Source organism: Lepidochelys olivacea (genome assembly GCF_965140295.1).
Source record: "Lepidochelys olivacea isolate rLepOli2 genome assembly, chromosome: 1".
In the NCBI taxonomy this organism is placed as follows: Eukaryota; Metazoa; Chordata; order Testudines; family Cheloniidae; genus Lepidochelys; species Lepidochelys olivacea.
Window position 1 is genome coordinate 62,794,692 of NC_140411.1, and position 18,157 is coordinate 62,812,848.

The 18,157-nt window shown below is 41.7% G+C and overlaps 1 protein-coding gene and 1 long non-coding RNA gene across 3 annotated transcripts in view; one reads left to right on the forward strand and one right to left on the reverse strand.

The window, feature by feature from the left end:
- Nucleotides 1-7,696: 7,696 nt before the first annotated feature.
- LACC1 (laccase domain containing 1) overlaps nt 7,697-18,157 on the reverse strand; it is a 55,041-nt gene continuing 44,580 nt past the window's right edge. The window contains exon 7 of the mRNA XM_084617832.1: nt 7,697-8,159. The gene's annotated coding sequence lies outside the window, so the exon portion shown is untranslated. The remainder of the gene's footprint in view (nt 8,160-18,157) is intronic.
- Nucleotides 8,721-15,456, forward strand: LOC311515018. 2 transcript variants are annotated; one of them, XR_014710022.1, is made up of 3 exons: nt 8,721-9,005; nt 9,351-9,480; nt 15,054-15,456. It is a non-coding gene; the product is annotated as an uncharacterized lncRNA (long non-coding RNA). The 2 variants fall into 2 exon arrangements; XR_014710023.1 differs by lacking the exon at nt 15,054-15,456 and adding an exon at nt 11,547-11,934.

Sequence of the window (18,157 nt, forward strand, 5' to 3'; positions counted from 1 at the left end):
AGCCTGAACCAGCACAGCTAATGAGAAATTCTAATGAATAAAATGAAAGTAACCCTCCAGGCACCTTTATAGCAAACACTGCCAGTACCATCTAGAAAACGGTGCTCAATGAGAGGGATCAAATAGCGGCGCACACACTATATAGCAACGCAGATGTTCTATGGGAGCTGACTTTGCCATAAAAGCCACACAAGCCTTTTTTTAGATCAGTTATATTTCAAGTTGATATTTCAGAGTAACAGCCGTGTTAGTCTGTCTTTGCAAAAAGAAATGGAGGACTTGTGGCACCTTAGAGACTAACCAATTTATTTGAGCATAAGCTTTCGTGAGCTACAGCTCACTTCATCAGATGATGAAGTGCATCGGTGCATCCGATGAAGTGAGCTGCAGCTCACAAAAGCTCATGCTCAAATAAATTGGTTAGTCTCTAAGGTGCCACAAGTCCTCCTTTTCTTTTTGCAAGTTGATATTGTAGTTTACAATGAAAGGAATTCAATATATTGTCATGCCTCAATGCAGGGAGAAACACAACAGAGTCTGGATTCAATCAAGAATTGTGGCAGCATATTCACAGTGTACTGGATCTGTCTTTCCCCTTTTTTTAATACTGTCACAAGTCTGTCCTGGTTATGCACTTGTATAAGGTTAGAAATATTTTGCAGTCTGACTTGCTGCCTGTAAGTGCTATATGACAGAGATGGGTCAGACCCTGAAATCTTTAGGGCGGGGGATCGTTTCAAAAGTGCAACGGGCTTTGGATCAGGGTTCTGTTTGGAACTGACTCCTGGAAATTCAGCTTTAATGTTAATTTACAGCACTAACATTCAAGTCCATGTGTGACAGTCTCTCTTCAGTGCCTTTTCCTTGCAAAGCATGCAAGATAGGAGGGTACAGTGCTCACCTTGAAATCTTCCCTGTTTTGAGATTGCTAGCAGCAGATGTGGTGTTGGAGGGAAGACAGTAACTACTATGGCAATTTTCAGAGTAGCAGCCGTGTTAGTCTGTATTCGCAAAAAGAAAAGGAGGACTCGTGGCACCTTAGAGACTAACCAGTTTATTTGAGCATAAGCTTTCGTGAGCTACAGCTCACTTCATCGGATGCATTCAGTGGGAAAAAAAAGCTCACTTCATCGGATGCATTCAGTGGAAAAAAAAAAAAAAGCGCTTTTTTTTCCCCCACTGAATGCATCCGATGAAGTGAGCTGTAGCTCACGAAAGCTTATGCTCAAATAAACTGGTTAGTCTCTAAGGTGCCACAAGTACTCCTTTTCTTTTTACTATGGCAATGTTAATTTTGTAAAGATGTCAATTTTAGGTTCTATTATTTAGGGCTTTGGAAGATCATAAACAAGCCATCTAATTAATAATAATCTAATGGCAAACACTGCACAAGTTTTTTAATGCACTGTCTTGAATAGGGATCTCTCCACACTGCTCTCAGTTCAGCACAGTGTTTGAGAGCCATGCCAAAACAGTGGCCACCATTAAATGTTTAAAAGCACCTCATGCACCTTGCCTCCTGGAGTTCCCTGATGCACAGGAAGAGTATGGCTGCTGTTACACTCCGTTAGGTGAATGACTGGCAGTCACAATATGGGACTATGGTCTCACCACTCGTCCCTCCTCACTCCTGTTAAGGTAGCTGTTGCTGCTTGTAGTCATAGCCACACCGAGTCCTTGCAGTGACTAGTGATAACATCTCTAAACAGCAATAACTCTATACCTTTTCTTAGCATGCATTTTTGGAAAGGTTTCCAGACCCACCGCTGTGATATTCTGCAGATTAGGCCCCATTATTGGATTGCACACCCTGCCTTTTGTTGTACCCCCTGGACGTCCGAGGAGTTGGCCTTAAGGCAGAGGTCCCCAAACTGTGGGGCGAGAAACGTTCGGGGGGGTGCGGGGGGGGGTGGAGCGCAGCTGGGGTGCAGGCCTACCCCCTCAGAGGGTGGCGAGGGAGAACCACCCAGTTCTGCTCCTGGCCCCGGCCCCGTGCCATGGGTTCCGCTACCAACCCTGCACCCAGGACCCCAGCTGCTGGTGTCAGCCCTCGGCCTCGGCTCTACTCCCACTCCTGCCCCCGCCCCCAGCTGTGGTTCCGGACTCAGCCCCTTTACCCATATCCGCATCCCTTCCTCCTGGAGCCACAGCCCCACTCCTAGCCCCAGCCTGGGGGGCGGGGGGGCAGATAGGGGTAGGAGGGGCACAAGGTATAAAGTTTGGAGACCACTGCCTTACGGTTTTGGAAGTCCCTCCTAACCTTTCCAAGCCCCCTATGTATCATTTTGGGGCTCATGTATTTTTGGCATCATCGGCCATCTTGGAAAAAAATGTTTTCATTTTTATTTAATTTATCCATCCTGGAAGCATGACAAATAAATGAATAAATAGAGCTTTTATACCTTTTCCCCATTTTGAGAGGGAAATTTTTTTTGTATAATTAGTATGATTCTAAATAAAGTTGATTAAATAATTGCAAAAAGGCACAAAGTATTAGTGACAGAGAGAGAAGACACAATAGTTCCATGTGTGCAGGGCACAATTTCAGACACCTTTCACAGTGGTCAAAAAAAGTTTTAAAGAAGCATAGAAAGGAAAGTTAGAGAGAGGAGCAAAGCAGGTCACCCCACAAAGTGACCTCAGCCAAATGTCAAAATCCCCTGTTCAGGAAGTTGATGACAAACCATGCCTGACAAGCCAAGCCAATTAGAAGGTATTCTTTAATCCTGCAACCTTTTGCAAATTCAGACAGCATAGATTATTAAATTGCATCAGATTTTTCCTGAGCCAGTCTGAAGGCTAGTCGAACCTCATGGCCTTTTATGGAATTATTCACCGTAACATATTAAAATGTAAATCAAACCTAAAATGCCATTCAAAAGGAGCATGCATGTAGATTTCTTCAAACTTTTTACAAAATCTATGTGAATTTAACAATTAACCTTATTTGTTTTTTGGTTCTGGACCATGAATAAAATGTCCTCTTCCTCCACAGTAACTTCAGCATTTGTCTTTAAAAGCGGGTCAAGAAACCCTAATTGAATCATACCTAAACTTTGTTCCAATTTTCCTTATTTCATTTCCTCTTTTATTTCTTTATAGTTTTTTTAGTCATTAGAAATTAAAACTTACTGGCTTAAACTATATTAGAGGTCTCTTGATTTTAGTTAAGTTTTTGAGAGACAGATAAATTAAAACAATATTTTAGCAAACATACCACACACACAGCACCAAGCCACTCACTCCTCCTTCCCCAAACAATTAAATATACGTTCAAGCTAACTTGTATACTATTTTATAGATAAACCGCCTCAGGCACACATTTAAATTGGTTTAATATCATTTTATAGAGAAGTCCCTTCCCACCAACCCCCCACACATACAAAAGGCACTCAGTTGTGGCCACTCGCTGACAAATTAACACAGAATTGCAGAGATCCCTTGTTTAAATTGTCCCATATTCATAAGAAAAGTTTCAGGAGGAAAAAATGCGGGGGGGGGAGTTTTGAACTTTTCATCAACTGTAGCGCCCTGTAACACAGATATCTAATTTGTATGCAATACAGAGAAAAAGTTTAATTACTTTCCAACATATGAATAGCAAACTTCCCCCATTCCCCCCCACACACACAGCATCAACCTCTATGCCTCCCTCTGCCTTCCCAAAACAATTAACATTCAAACCTAATTGGCTCCTGTTTTATAGGCATACTACCATAAGTGTAGATTCAAATTAGTTTTATTCTATTTTATAGATGTCACCCCCACACATATTCATACTTGTTTTTCAGCATTATTTTATACAAAACACACACACAGCCAAATTTAAAGGAAGTCTAACTGTTAATTGGTTAGTACACCAATGAAACAAAATGTATGCCTACTTACAATTTTTCTAAGTAAAATAATAACACTTTGCACTTCTTTTTCCACAAACTATGCTTTTTTATTGTTGTTAAGGTAAACCTGGAACTTTTTCAGAATTTATGAGACCCATATGGAACATAGATTTAATAAATAAAATAAAAAGAGCAGTGGAGTATTAGGAAAACCTATATTTCAGTATTTGGGAGGTAGTCTATACAAACAAAATAGTCTCCTTAAGATTCAGTATATCTTAGTTGCTTTAGCAGTAAATATTTTGCATTAACAACTTATTTGCCATATTTAGCACAATATAAAAAGATATTGAAAATCATGAAACCATTAGAGAGAGCAAGAGAAACCCAGTCTTTTAAAGATAACATGGAAAAGTCGGGCAAGGAGATGATGTAGAAATCCTGGATTTGGGGGGAAACTTTAAGTATCTGTAATCTCTCTCTTTCAGTTTTTTTTAAGTGAACCAATTTTATATTCATTCTTTGGTCGTTGACATGCTTTAGCCTAGGTAAATGTGTGTCATACAGAAACGCTCTCCAAAGTCAGGAGGCATTAAATTCCTCCCTCTGGTTTTCCAAGTTTTCTAATCACTTTTTAACAAAGGACCAGAAATAGTAAATAAATAAAACTTACAATGGAGCCCGAAAGATGGGGTATACATACTGGGGCAAGACTGGTCATTTCTGGCTGGGATGAAAACCACTGTAACGTAACAGAACTTTTGTCTTTACCTGTTTAATGACATTTTATAGAAGTACTTCCAAAGCAACACCTTTCTTTTTTTTTCTTTAATACCCAGTGACATATAGTAGACTCTAAAAAGAATGAGAGAAGGGGGCAAAACCATTGGCAGCACAGGGCAGCCACACTGGTGCAAAACTCCAAGCCCAGACATTTTGTGACTGATAAAATCCCTGTGATATAATCAGGATGCATCAATATCTTTACATTTGGATTGATGTTGTATAGACTTAGCTGCTAAACATTTCCTCCCCCCCCCCCATTTTATTTTCCATCACATTGAAGTGGCCCCAAAGAATTAAATTTCCCTACACTCATGTAAAACTTTACATTTTATAATGTCTTTTTACACATACTGTAACCTCGAGCACGCTCACCCTTCATTTCACCCCTCAACCAGTTTGACTTAGTCTTAAGCAAAGAAGAAGAGATCAAGTGAAATAAAACTGACAATATACTGTTGGAAAGAGAGATTATCCCAGCCTTTTAAAAATATCCCAGCTGTTTATTTTTAAAGTTTGACCTAAATAAATTGCATAGCATAGCATGCAAAAATCCCCATTCAAACAAAACTCCAAATGCCGTTTATCCATTGTGATAAACTCAGGACAGATGGCTGCAAGGGCTGGCTTGGGGGGAGGGTGGGGAGAGAGATAGAAAACAGTCCCAGAAGGTTAAAAGGCCCTCCTCCCTATCAACTGAGGAGGGGGGGATTACAGGTCAATCAGGTTCAGCTGAGAAGGGGTTACCCAAGATCAGTTAGGATCAGTTGAGAGGGAGTTACCTGAGGTCAATTAGCATCAGCTGATTCCAACTAAGGGCTGCCTGAGACCTTTTTTAACCCTCCCCGGTTGGGAGAAGGGGAGGGGAGGGAGAGAAAGAAAGAAAGAAAGAAAGAAAGAAAGAAAGAAAGAAAGAAGCGAGCTAAGTGACCAATAGGCGAGTAGCAGCAAGGGAGCAAGCCTCTCCAGGAGGGGAGGCTGCATTCCCTCCTATAAGGGAGAAAAACAAGCCCAAAACACTGGCTGAGAGAAGGACAGACTGCCCCTGTGCAGCCAAGAGGGACTGTTTTACCCCAAGCCCATCTCACTGAGGCAAAAAAACAGCTGAGACTGGTGAGACCGAGAAGGTGCCTGGCCACACCATATAGCAGGCTCATCATTTGTAAATTGTGAAGGACGTTTCAGATTCCAGAGTACAATATAACTCCCCGCATTTGACATTAAAAATAAAGTTTGAAAACTCATAGCTTTCTTACTGCTTGAGGAACAGAGATAGAGACAGCATCTGATATCTCCACCCATCCCTCCTCTTTTCCTAAGTTTTTTGCTCTTATCTTATAAAACCATATGCCCCAACCCCCATCTCCTCTCTTTTCCTGACTCTTTTAGCTGGTATCTAAAACTGCCCTCTTCTCTAGCTCCTTTTGCTAAATGTACTCTTTTTAATCAAAGGTCTGAAGAAATGAAAAAATGGCATCAATTAAAGTTTTAAAAAATAAACTATCCTAAACTTTTACAAGTATAACATGAAAAAACAGGACATGGGGATATTTTTCCTCTCTTTCTCTAATACTTTGCCACCTTTGTGCAATTGTTTAATCAATTTTATTTAGAATTCTACTAGGTCAATCAAATATTTTTTCTAAAAAGGAGGAAAAGGCATGATTATATATCTGTGTAGTAACACGCTTTTTCTCTGACATTAAGACTTTATATAATTGAAGAGACTTTATTTATAATTATACTAACTACATAAAAGGCATATTTCCATCTTAAAATGAGGAAAAGGCATGAAATCCTTTATTTGTTTATTTTTAAATGCTTCCAGTAAGGATAAATTGATTAAAATAAAAAACAAACATACATTTGTTTTTCAAAATAGCCATGTCCAAAAACAATACCTAAGGGTCCTGGAGAGGGCAGAAAGGGTAGGAAGGACTTACAAAACCTTAAGACCAACTCATTGGTCAAAAATGGGATGAGACAGAAGGCCGGGCATGCAATCTAAATTGGCACAGTATCGCCATGGGAGGGCATGGAAACCTGGCAAAAAACTTATGCCGAGGTATGATATGGAGATAGTTCTACTTCTCTAGAAACCCAGTGGTCCTAATTCATCTGTCAGTCAGAGTGGTGTCAATTAAAGTAACTTCAGAGATTTCAGGTCATTGATTTATACTAACGGAAGGCCTGTTCTACACACACATTTTGTACTGGTATAACTATGTTAGTTAGGGGTGTGACTTTTTATGGCAAGAGTTGTGCATGTGCCACCCCTATTATGGATACAGTTGTATTGGCATAATGGTGCCTTATACTGGTATAGCTTAGTCCCCTTCCCATATAGGAATAGCTATACTGGTATAAAGCATCTTTGTATTAATATAACTATGTCCATGCTCTGGGGTTGTAACACTATAACTATACTATTATAGTTTAAGCAGAACAATTTTTGAGTGCAGATAAGCCCTAAAAGAGCAGAATTTAGTCACAGGTTTGAATCCTGATTGAGGTCCCAGTTACCCTAAGTATGAAGCACATATCATTGAACTACTCACACACTTAAAAGTTACACAAATGCTTCAGTACTTTTGTTCAACTGGGGCTGTTGTTGGTGTCAAGGTTCCTTCCCCATTCTGAACTCTAGGGTACAGATGTGGGGATCTGCATGAAAAAAAACCCTAAGCTTATTTTTACCAGCTTAGGTTAAAACTTCCCCAAGGTACAAACTATTTTACCTTTTGTCCCTGGACTTTATTGCTGCCACCACCAAGCATCTAACAAATATAACCAGGAAAGAGCCTACTTGGAAACGTCTTTCCCTCCAAAATCCCCCCAAGCTCTGCACCCCCTTTCCTGGGGAAGGCTTGATAAAAATCCTCACCAATTTGCATAGGTGAACACAGACCCAAACCCTTGGATCTTAAGAACGAGGAAAAAGCAATCAGGTTCTTAAAAGAAGAATTTTAATTGAAGTAAAAGAATCACCTCTGTAAAATCAGGATGGTAAATACCTTACAGGGTAATCGGATTGAAAACATAGAGAATCCCTCTAGGCAAAACCTTAAGTTACAAAAAGACACAAAAACAGGAATATACATTCCATTCAGCACAACTTATTTTATCAGCCATTTAAACAAAACAGAATCTAACGCATATCTAACTAGATTGCTTATTAACTCTTTACAGGAGTTCTGACCTGCATTCCTGCTCTGGTCCCAGCAAAAAACAACACAGACCGAGAGAACCCTTTGTTTCCCCCCACTCCAGCTTTGAAAGTATCTTGTCTCCTCATTGGTCATTTTGGTCAGGTGCCAGCAAGGTTGTCTTAGCTTCTTAACCCTTTACAGGTGAAAGGGTTTTTCCTCTGGCCAGGAGGGATTTAAAGGTGTTTACCCTTCCCTTTATTTTCATGACAGTTGGCTTTGGAGATCTGAAACCCTTCTGGAAACTGATCAGCCGTACTAAACCACTTCACAATTTGAAATTCTTTGCATTTTCTGCTCAGGAGAGGCTGTGACCAGAATGGCAGGAATTCTGCAAATCCAAAAGAAGGAAAATTGACAGAGAGAACTTGGAAGAAGCTTGGTCAGTGCATTGCTTAAGCCATTGTTGTTCACCCCTAATTTTATGAACACAAAATAGATACAAAACGTGAAAGTAAAATAATGATACATTTGACAGGAAACATTGAAAAAAATCTCATTTTAAACTGGTGAATTGTTGCACTCATGATGTATACATTTCTATGACCCTGTGCAGTAGATTTATGACTTTATAAACAGCTTAAAACAATCCAGCAGTGCTACTATCCTGTAAGGACCTAACAGGGTCCAAGCCTCATCAGAACAAAATGACAATGTATGCATTTCACAAGGCCCCTTCTATATATTAAAAAGTTGTTTTCATTGCCCTGAACCTGCTGTTGAACTTTATGAAACTTATCATATTTTAGTAGGTGGGGACCTGGTCCTGCTCCCATTAAAGTCCAAGGGAGTTTGGGAATTAATTACAATGAGAACAGGACTGGTGTTCCTAACGTGTTTACAATTCTTTGCTGCTACAACTAGAGCAATGGTTCTCAACCGGAGGCCCACGGTTTGCTTGCCACCCAATCAGCACACCACTGCGGCCCATGTGACACCCTGTTAAAAAAAATTTAAAGAGTGCTGCGCGGTTTGTTGAGTGATGCATTTGAGCAATCGAGCATAGCTGAGTGTCGTGTCTGTGTTGTGTCAGCAGCTGAGGAGGGCACACAAGAGAAAATGGATCGGTTTGTTATTCGCAGAAAGAAAAAAACACTGGTAGCTTCAGAAACCGATGAAAAAAAAAAAGGAACATGAACAAAAGAAGCATTGCAGTATGGCAGCAGGAGGCAGAAAGGTACAAGATGACTGGACAGAAATGTTTGCAGTTATAGAAAGAGATGGGAAGCCATTTTATTTGTACAGCCCTCTCTGTGTGCAAAACGTACAATGTAAAAAGACACTCTGAGACAAAACATCAAGACTTTCAAACTAAATAGCCAGAAAAATCTGAAGATAGAGAGCTGAAAATTAGTCATCTTGAGAAATCGCTAAAACAATGAGCAGAAAGTGTTGCATGCCATGTTTACAGGAGCTGACGCTGTGACACTTGCATTTTACAAAATTTCTTGGATGCGTGCCAAACATAGAAAGCCATTTAGTGATGGGGAGCTATTAAAATAATGGGTTTTTTTTTTTTTAGAATCTGCGGACTCGCTCTTTAATGTTTTGGTTTCTTATATCAAAATCATAAGAAGGATAAAAAAATCTGCACTCGAGCAATGACGTAATGTGTTGGCTTTGAACAAAGGAAGTTGCCAGATCCGCCCAATGTAAGTGTTAGTCCAAATTAATTTTAACAGTTAATGTTTTGACTTATTTTGATAAATTAAAATTCTCTTGGTAGACATTTTCCCCTGTTGATATGAAAGGTACAATATCGATTTGAATCACATTGCTGTCAGATAACAAATGCTAAACCTTATTTTTTGTAGATTGTACAGGTAGTATCTATATATTGTGTGGATGCGGCCCACATAACACATATGTTAACACATGTGAGAGCTGCATATGTGGCCCACACTGGTAAATAGGTTGAGAACCACTAATAGAGCCTCAAATCAGCCATGTACTTGAGCAGATGCTTCCCTTCTTTAAGCATGTGTTTAAGCCCCATTGACTTCACTTGCACATAAGTGTAACCCTTCTGCCAGCAGCAACCCGGGCTGGGTTCAATATCTAGAGGTTCCTTTTCAGTAATACAACACAGAGCCAGCTCGAGCCCAGTAACAAGGGGAAATTACACACAACCCCTGGGCGCACATGTACTTAAAATTAAGCGTGGGCTTAAGTGCTTTCCTGAATCAAGTTCTACAGCAATGACAGACAACTGGAACCTTCAGAATATGTGCACTATTCTGTGCATTAGCACAATACTAAGCAATATGCTTAACTCCAATTTACATTATATGTAATGAAATAGGAGGATTAATCGACTCATAGATTGCAGGGCCAGAAGGAACCACTGTGATCATCCAGTCTGACCTCCTGTATAACAAAGACCATAGAACTTTCCCAAGGTAATTCCTTTTAGAAGAACATCCCCTCCTGATTTAAAAAATAAGGAGGTGGAAAGTAAATCTTTGGCAAAGGAGCTAGCTTAAGATGGCCAGTTAAAAAGAAAACAAAAATCACTTTAGAACCACTGAATTACACCAGGCAAAATAAATTGAAGCTGTCACTGTAACAAAATAGCCAAGAACTCTACACAGGAAAAAACAAAACAAAGCTGTTTTATATCAATAGCCAACATCAGAAAACAAAGCATATAGGAAAAGAGAGTGTAAAACCATTTTAACAGGCCCTCATTACATCAGACTATGAAAAAAGTGCAGTTTAAATCAACTATATTGAAAGAGATTTTATCAGGTGCATTAATAGGAAAGCAAGACACAAAGGAATTCAACCTCTCATCGATGTTACTGCATAGAAACTGACAGCCTCTTTTAAAAGAGAGGCACTTGATTCCCTAGTGATCTGTGTGCCAGTTACATGAGTTTTCTGTAAGATTTGATTTAAAAGGGGGGAAAAACACACCACAGACCACAGGAATGAATAAGGAAATCGTAATTTAATTTTAACAAGCTACCAGTCCCAGGGCAGCAGATGCTGTAGATGGAAGAGTTGCATGAAAAGGTCTTAAGTGTAAAGCAAAACTGGGAAATGTCTTTTCAACAATGTCATACACATAATATAGTATTTCTGATCCTCCCTTCCTTATGGACATCGAACTCCCATTGATTTTAAGGGGAGTTTTGCATACACAAAGAATACAGGATCAAGCTTTAGAAGGAATGCGACAAAATTAAGAGAAGGGGGGAAAGCTCTACAGGTCTTAACAATGGCGTTATCTCCTAATAACTCATTTTGGCAGTAAAAGTCTCCCAAAGAAATATTGGGCATTATATTGCTTGAAATATTTACAAGCCTGGACAAACCACAGAAACATATACCATAGTGCACAAGCCTGCAGTGGCAAGGGAATGAACTAGGTAAACTAATGTGTCTTTTTAACCTCTAAACTTCCATGATTCATTTTTTGAAAAAGTGGCTTTGCTTATAAATAAAATGCAGTTTTACCAGTAAAGCCAGCTGGCCTTTTAACAAAATCAAGCTAAAGGTGCACTTCATAACAAAGAGAAGAGCTGAAAATCAAACAGAAAATCCCTCTTGCTGTGTGGTGTTTCCCTGAGTTTCGTTTGAGACTTAGGATCTGTAGCACTTGCAGCAGGAGAATGTAGTGACTCATGTGGGCATGTCAGGAACTGGGAAGAGAAGAGCATTGTAAAGTTCTCATAACATAAATTGCTTCTTGTCCTGCCCTTTGTTCTTTAAACAGATGCTCTTGGCACTGGTTCCTATTCCAAGGAAGAAGGAATGTCAGCAGCAGGCTGAACTGAAAGCCAGTTCCACCGGCACTGCAGCCATATTGAGAGGCAGAACAATTGTTCTGAATGGACATGTTTGCAAAGTGGGCGAGACAAATCATACAAATAAAAACTAACAGCCCCAATTCATTGTTATGTTCTTTCCCAAATCATTTATGCCCATGCAAAGTAGATGTAAACCACTATCATTCTGATTAGATAGCATTTTCCACTCACTTTGCATTGCTGTAAATGACAAGGTGCTGGGAAAACAGAGAATCAAGCCTGATGGCAGCAGTTGAAATTACCAAACATTTCCTTCCTCCCTATCTCCCAGTGTGCGTGACCTCGTTATCAGTTATGTCAGTGCCTGTTCCAATGATAGAATAACAGTAGTCACGAGAGACAGAAGGGTTTTGGCTGGATCCAAGACTTCATTTGGTCTATACATGATTCCATGTCTCAGAATCTTTCAGCCCTGAACCCCTGCTCTAGGGTTGGGAACTGAATGACCTTGAGAGATGGAGTCATGTTCTTGAGTGGGAAAGGTCTTATTTTCTGAGATACTGCTGTGGAGACAAAGCCTAACAACCGTTCCCTCTGCCAGTGCACCACTGTTGGCTGGTTGAAATGGTCTCCTCAGGCAATGGTAGAACAGTCGGAGATACAGGATGGAGGCAGATGTCAAACTCCACAGGGACCAATTAAGGCTGATCATATCAAGTTTTCAGTAGTCCCTGAAGAATGTAGATTTCTTCTTATTATTCTCCATTCTGCTTGTCTGTTATAGGAACATCAGAAAGAAAACATACACACAGAAATCTGTTAATATGATCTCAGGGGTCTGGGTTTTATAAAAGAACAGAACCAGAGACCTTTATTTTCCTCTTACTTATAGGAAGTGTCCGTGAAGGGGAACTCCAAGGAGTCAATGAAATTTCTTATACTGCAGAAATACTAGTGCAAGGCTGCAGTGCCACACAGCCCTGCCCCCAGGCTGTACAGACGGAGGAGATCCTGCATGGAAGGGCTGGGGGCGGTACAGCTGCGCAGGAGGAGCTGCTGGCGTGGGGCCACCAAGTGGCCCCACGTTCTACTCCTCCTGTGTCTTTCTTGTACACCATACCAGCTATAAATATCTTGCTGGTACAGCGTACCAGACCGTACCGCCCTACTTGCACTGCTACTTACTCCCCTTTCCGTACAGTATACGCTATCTGAGTATAAGCACCCTTTTACTGATATAATTGCATCCACCTTGGGAGTTGTATTGCCTTCGTTATTTCAGTATAGTTAAGTGACACAATTTCTGAGCGTAGACAGTCCCTTAGAGGAGAACTAGGCCCAGGAATTCTAAATTGGAGGTAGCCTTGGCTTTGAGTTCCCTGGCTTTTGCATTAACAGTGCTAGCTGAGTGATGTTTGATACAAGCAGACATAATAAAGTCTTTGCTTTTTATTACTGTAGTCCTGCTTGCTCGGAAGAAACATCCCCCCACATCTTTGCTATATTAAGCCCAAACGGTTTTCATCTTCAACAGAGATGCTTCATCATAATTAGGAGTGGCACATCAGTCAGTTTATATACTCCCAGTTATCCGAATAGCATGGGGGATATGGATTTTATATGGCTAATTGGGAGTTTGATTATCAAGAGGGAAGGAGCAGCAACACAAGGGCGCTCTGCAGCTCCACCGTCATGCCTGCCCCCCCACTGCCCGCCCCCTCCCCCCCCCGTGGCAGCTGGACTGCAGCTCCCTGAGCTGCCGCAGAAGCCATTCAGCAGCAGTGCGCCCGCCCCCATGACCAGGGGTCTCTGCTCTGGTATCCAAACCTCCGCAGTACCAAATCCCTTCATGTTCAGGTAATAGGGTGTTGGATCATCAGGAGTACACCATAGTCAGTCACTTTGTGTAGGCTCTTTGGCTGAGATAAATAAACAGTCAGTAGAATTAAACTGGATTTTTTTTATTCAAGCAAATTAAAGAAAAACAACAACCCTCCACAACAGGGTCTTTCTCTCTACTGACCAGCCTCTTGTCCAGTCATTTATATTGGCACACAGTGAGTATAAAATGCCACCACTCTCATTCACTAACCTTTTACACCCAGCTAGCACTGGGAAATCAAGCCCTATGGTTCCCACCATCTTAGGTAACGTTTACAATATGCACGTATTTAAACAAACGCTGTCCCAGACCTCAAATGCACAAGCACATGGCATTCCTGTCCTGAGACAATGCCACATCATCATTCTTCATTGTGAGTCGCTTTGAAGGAGATGTTATTGACCTATTTTTACAATGATACATTGCCACCTAGAGCTAGGTAGGGGTAGCTTAGTGGAATCGACACCCCCCCTTTTGTTTATCCACAGGAGGCCCCTGAGGAAATGAGCAAAACAGGAGTCCCTACGCCAGCTTGCTTGTGGCTGAATGAGTCATCAGGGTGGGGAAACATGTTCTACAGCCTTCAGTGGCTGCTGTTTGCATGTAGAGGTCTGAAGGGAGCCAGCCCTGGGTTCTTGACATACTTGCAAGGAAAATTTAAAGTGAGAATTTGAAGATGGAGGGAATGAATCTCTCACTCAGGCAGAATTCTAAGTGTGTTTGTGGGGGGGAGGGGGAATCCATTAGTGAGCACAATACTTGTAACAGTTCAGTGTAAAATTAATGAGAGAAGAGTCATGTTAGACCCTCATTTTCAACCAACCTCCAAATAACATGAATACTCAGGCTGTTGCACAACATTAGGCATTGTATGAGTGCACGTCCCTCTGATGGGCTTCAGAAGTCTCCATTATTAACAAAAAATATCTAAGGGCCTCATTTCAAACCCCACATTAACTTGTTTGATTATATCTCTCATCTGTGATGGGAAAATGCTTCAGCTTAGGTAGAGAGAGACCCAAGGTGCACAGGTATCTCATTACCTCTGACAGCAGTGGCAGATGCAGGAACGTCTGCCCCGGTTTGGGTTTGATCACTGTAAAATTCATGCTTTAGTCACTGCGATTTTAGCAACCGTTTTGTAAGCCTCTGAAGGTAAAACACCAATTAGTCACCCGTAAGAGGGAACCTTCTGTATTAAGAAGCTACCAAGGGAGAAGTATAACTCTGTTCTGTCTTTATTAGAAAGCTCTTTTCATAAGCTATCACCTTTTGTTGATCCCTGGAAGTAGATCCACCTGAACCAAACGTTAGCACTAGAGGGGCTATCCTGGTGGCCTGATGAAAGCACAATGTTTTTGCAAAGGGTATCCAAATGTAGATCTCATATGCAGCCCCTTGCTCCCATGTCAATAGGTGGGAGTACTGCAGAGATTGCATGCTCGGCTCTAGAAGGCAGAGGGATTAGTCCAATGACTAACAAGCTACCATCCCAGCCTACCCACAAGTACAGCTGATGGCTTCAGGGAGAAGCTGTGTTCCATCTGTCTCAGCTGGTATGACAGGTTGCCCCTGTGTTTGGTCCTTAAAGGAGGAGGAAATAAAGGAGAAAGACGGGGAGTCCCAAACGGGGAAGAGAAGCGCAGAGACATCCAGGCAAACACACCCAAGTAATAGACACAGCAAGGAGTGGTCTGTTTTGAAACTACGTGAAGCACACAAACAACTGCACAACTGGGAGTGATGAACTTGCAGCATTTCCTTCATGGCCGTGCAGCTTCCGTCGAGGCAGAGAGAGAAGAAATGTCCACTCAATTTTCAGCGACCATGGAAACAGCAGGCTGCAGACATCTCTACATAGCAATCGACGTTACGCAACACCTAACCGAGCCTGTTACACTACATCCCTCACCTCTGCTGCACTGCAGCCAGTGATGGCTACACATTTTTTTTTCAGTCTACGGCAACATCTGTGTGATCAGTGAATAATAAATCGATTAACTGATTGTGTGTTGTTCAGGATGGATGAGCAGGTGGTACTAGTGAAAACTAAGGGTTGGTCTTACACAGAAAAAAACCACACAACTGCTTATTTTATAGACACAGATCAGTTGTCCCCGAACCTGGGTAGAACACCAATTGGTCTTGTAGTGTAAATGGGCCCCCAGCCATGTAATCAGGTTCCTTAAGTGGTTATTTTGCAATGTGCATGGGCCCTATAGCAGGGTGGCCAAATTTACTGACCCTCTGAGCTGCATATGATAATCTTCCGAAGTTCAAGAGCCATAAGACGTGCACAACCTGCCATGTGGGGTGGTGCGCCGGGCAGAAGCCCTTAGCCCCACCATCCCACCACAGGGCAGAAGCCGCAAGCTCTTCCCCCCCAACCTCCCTCCTCCCCCCCGCCAAATCTGGTACATGGAGAATAGCAGGAAGGTGTGGGGGCTCCTTGAGACACACTTTTTAACTGGAAAAGAGCTGCATGCAGCTCACAAGCCACAGTTTAGCCATCCCTGCCCTAGAGTAAGGTAACTCAGCCAGAATTCATACTTAGGACCAAATCCTGCTTCATTTGCACCATGCAGCCCCATTTATGTAAGTGGCACTACGCAGGTAAGTGAGGGCAGAATTTCGCCCCAATGGCAATATTTAAAAAAAATTAATTGGCACCTACAAAATACAAATGCACAAAGTAGTGATCAGGGATTGGCTCAAGTTGTACAATTTGGATCCAGATCTGAATTTCTCCAGAGTTTGGGGTTGTTTGGATCTGATTTTTGGTCCAGGGCCATATCTGGAAAGTACAGCTTTCTGTGTATATGGTGGGTGAACCAGGTGTGTAGGCAATTATCGGTTCACACAGGGATTCCCATGCTTTCTGTCTGAACATTGAGCCTGCAAAGTCCAAGGGAGCTTCTGTCACTGTAGAGAAGGGTGACTGAAAAAGGCATGTCCACTGAGGATATTTTTACAAGTGACAGCCCTGGCTCCGCCAACTCCCAGGAGAGATGTCAGTTTCTAACGTGTTATCCTACTACATACGCCCGGCCTTTTCTTACACCTGTGCAAAAAGAGAACCCGGAGGAGGATCAGTTCCACTCCAATCGCTGCCTAGGTGTGTTTTGTGTAACCCTGGTTTCTGTTTCTTTTCTAACAATAAGCCGCAGCTGCTGCTTCAGGGAACCAACAAGGCAGTATTTCATGTTATATCCATTTAGAAATGACACACTCTTTCCATTTTGGGCCTTTCATGTAGTAATCCACCCACAGATAGACTGTATACACAAACACACACATTACCCGGCGGCTGAGACTTGCTACAGAAATTGATAGTAAGCTGTTGTTGTTTTAATTATGAGCTGGCTTCCTTAATTAAAACTATGCCACAGGTCATTTACTGTAGTACAGAGTCCATGAACATTCAAGCTGGGCTGTGTTCTGGAATTGCAAAATTCTCATTAGCATAGTATTGGCTGCAAGTGAAGTGTACTCATCTGAAATTCTTTACAAAGGAATGTAAATTAGCATCAGTGGCCTCAGTGTATTATTGACACAGTGAATTATTTTGCTGACTAGAAGTGAAAATGAGCAATGCAAGATGGAAATCATATTTGCAGCTCAGACTACACTAACTGTTTGCTATAAGGATTTGTATGGGTCTGTCCATAGATAGAGAACTCCCAGATTATCTTCTTCACTATATTATCAGGTTTCAGAGTAGCAGCCGTGTTGGTCTGTATCCGCAAAAAGAAAAGGAGGACTTGCGGCACCTTAGAGACTATTTGTTAGTCTCTAAGGTGCCACAAGTACTCCTGTTCTTTTTACTATATTATCAGTTCTGGATGTTGCAATTCCTTGTTGCAAGGGCAAAGACAGGGAATCTGTGTACACTGTAGTAATGACTGAGTATAAAAATGCTTTATAATGCCTTGTTAATTTGGTTTCTTTTTATAGCACAAAAACTCATACTAGGATTAGACCTAGGAGAATCGGTTTTGAACCCTATTCTAACAAAAGGATTTTACCCAGACACATTGCCTCCCCAGTCAAATCATGTGAGCACCCAGTTTGGCTACAGCCTGGTATAAATTGTGCTTTAGAATGGTTTTTAACTTTGGCTATGACATGAGTACAGAAAGGCCTCGAGACCAGATAAGCCAATTAGTTGATGCTGAAATGGAGGCCATCCTTCTGGGATGGAAGATTCAGCATCAAAACTGGCATGAAGCTGCCTGATGGGTAAGAAGTGGGACCACTAGCTGAATACCCACAGACAGGCAATTGCCAGAGGATGTTGTGAAGGCCAAGACTATAACAGTGTTCAAAACAGAACTAGGTAAGTTCATGGAGGATAGATCCATCAATGGTTATTAGCCAGGATGGGCAGGATGTTGTCCCTAGCCTCTGCTTGCCAGAAGCTGGGAATGAGTGACAGGGGATGGATCACCTGATGGATTGCCTGTTCTGTTCATTCCCTCTAGGGCATCTGGCATTGGCCTCTGTCAGAAGACAGGATACTGGGCTCGATGGACCTTTGGTCTGACCCAGCATGGCCGTTCTTATGTTCCACGCTCAAAGAGAACAACATGGGGAAGACACACCCATAGCATTTCTAGTTTGCCTACAAGGTCTGCAGAATATTTTCCACACCGTTCTCATAGTATCCCTTCCATAGCCACGAGGAGAGTAAAATGT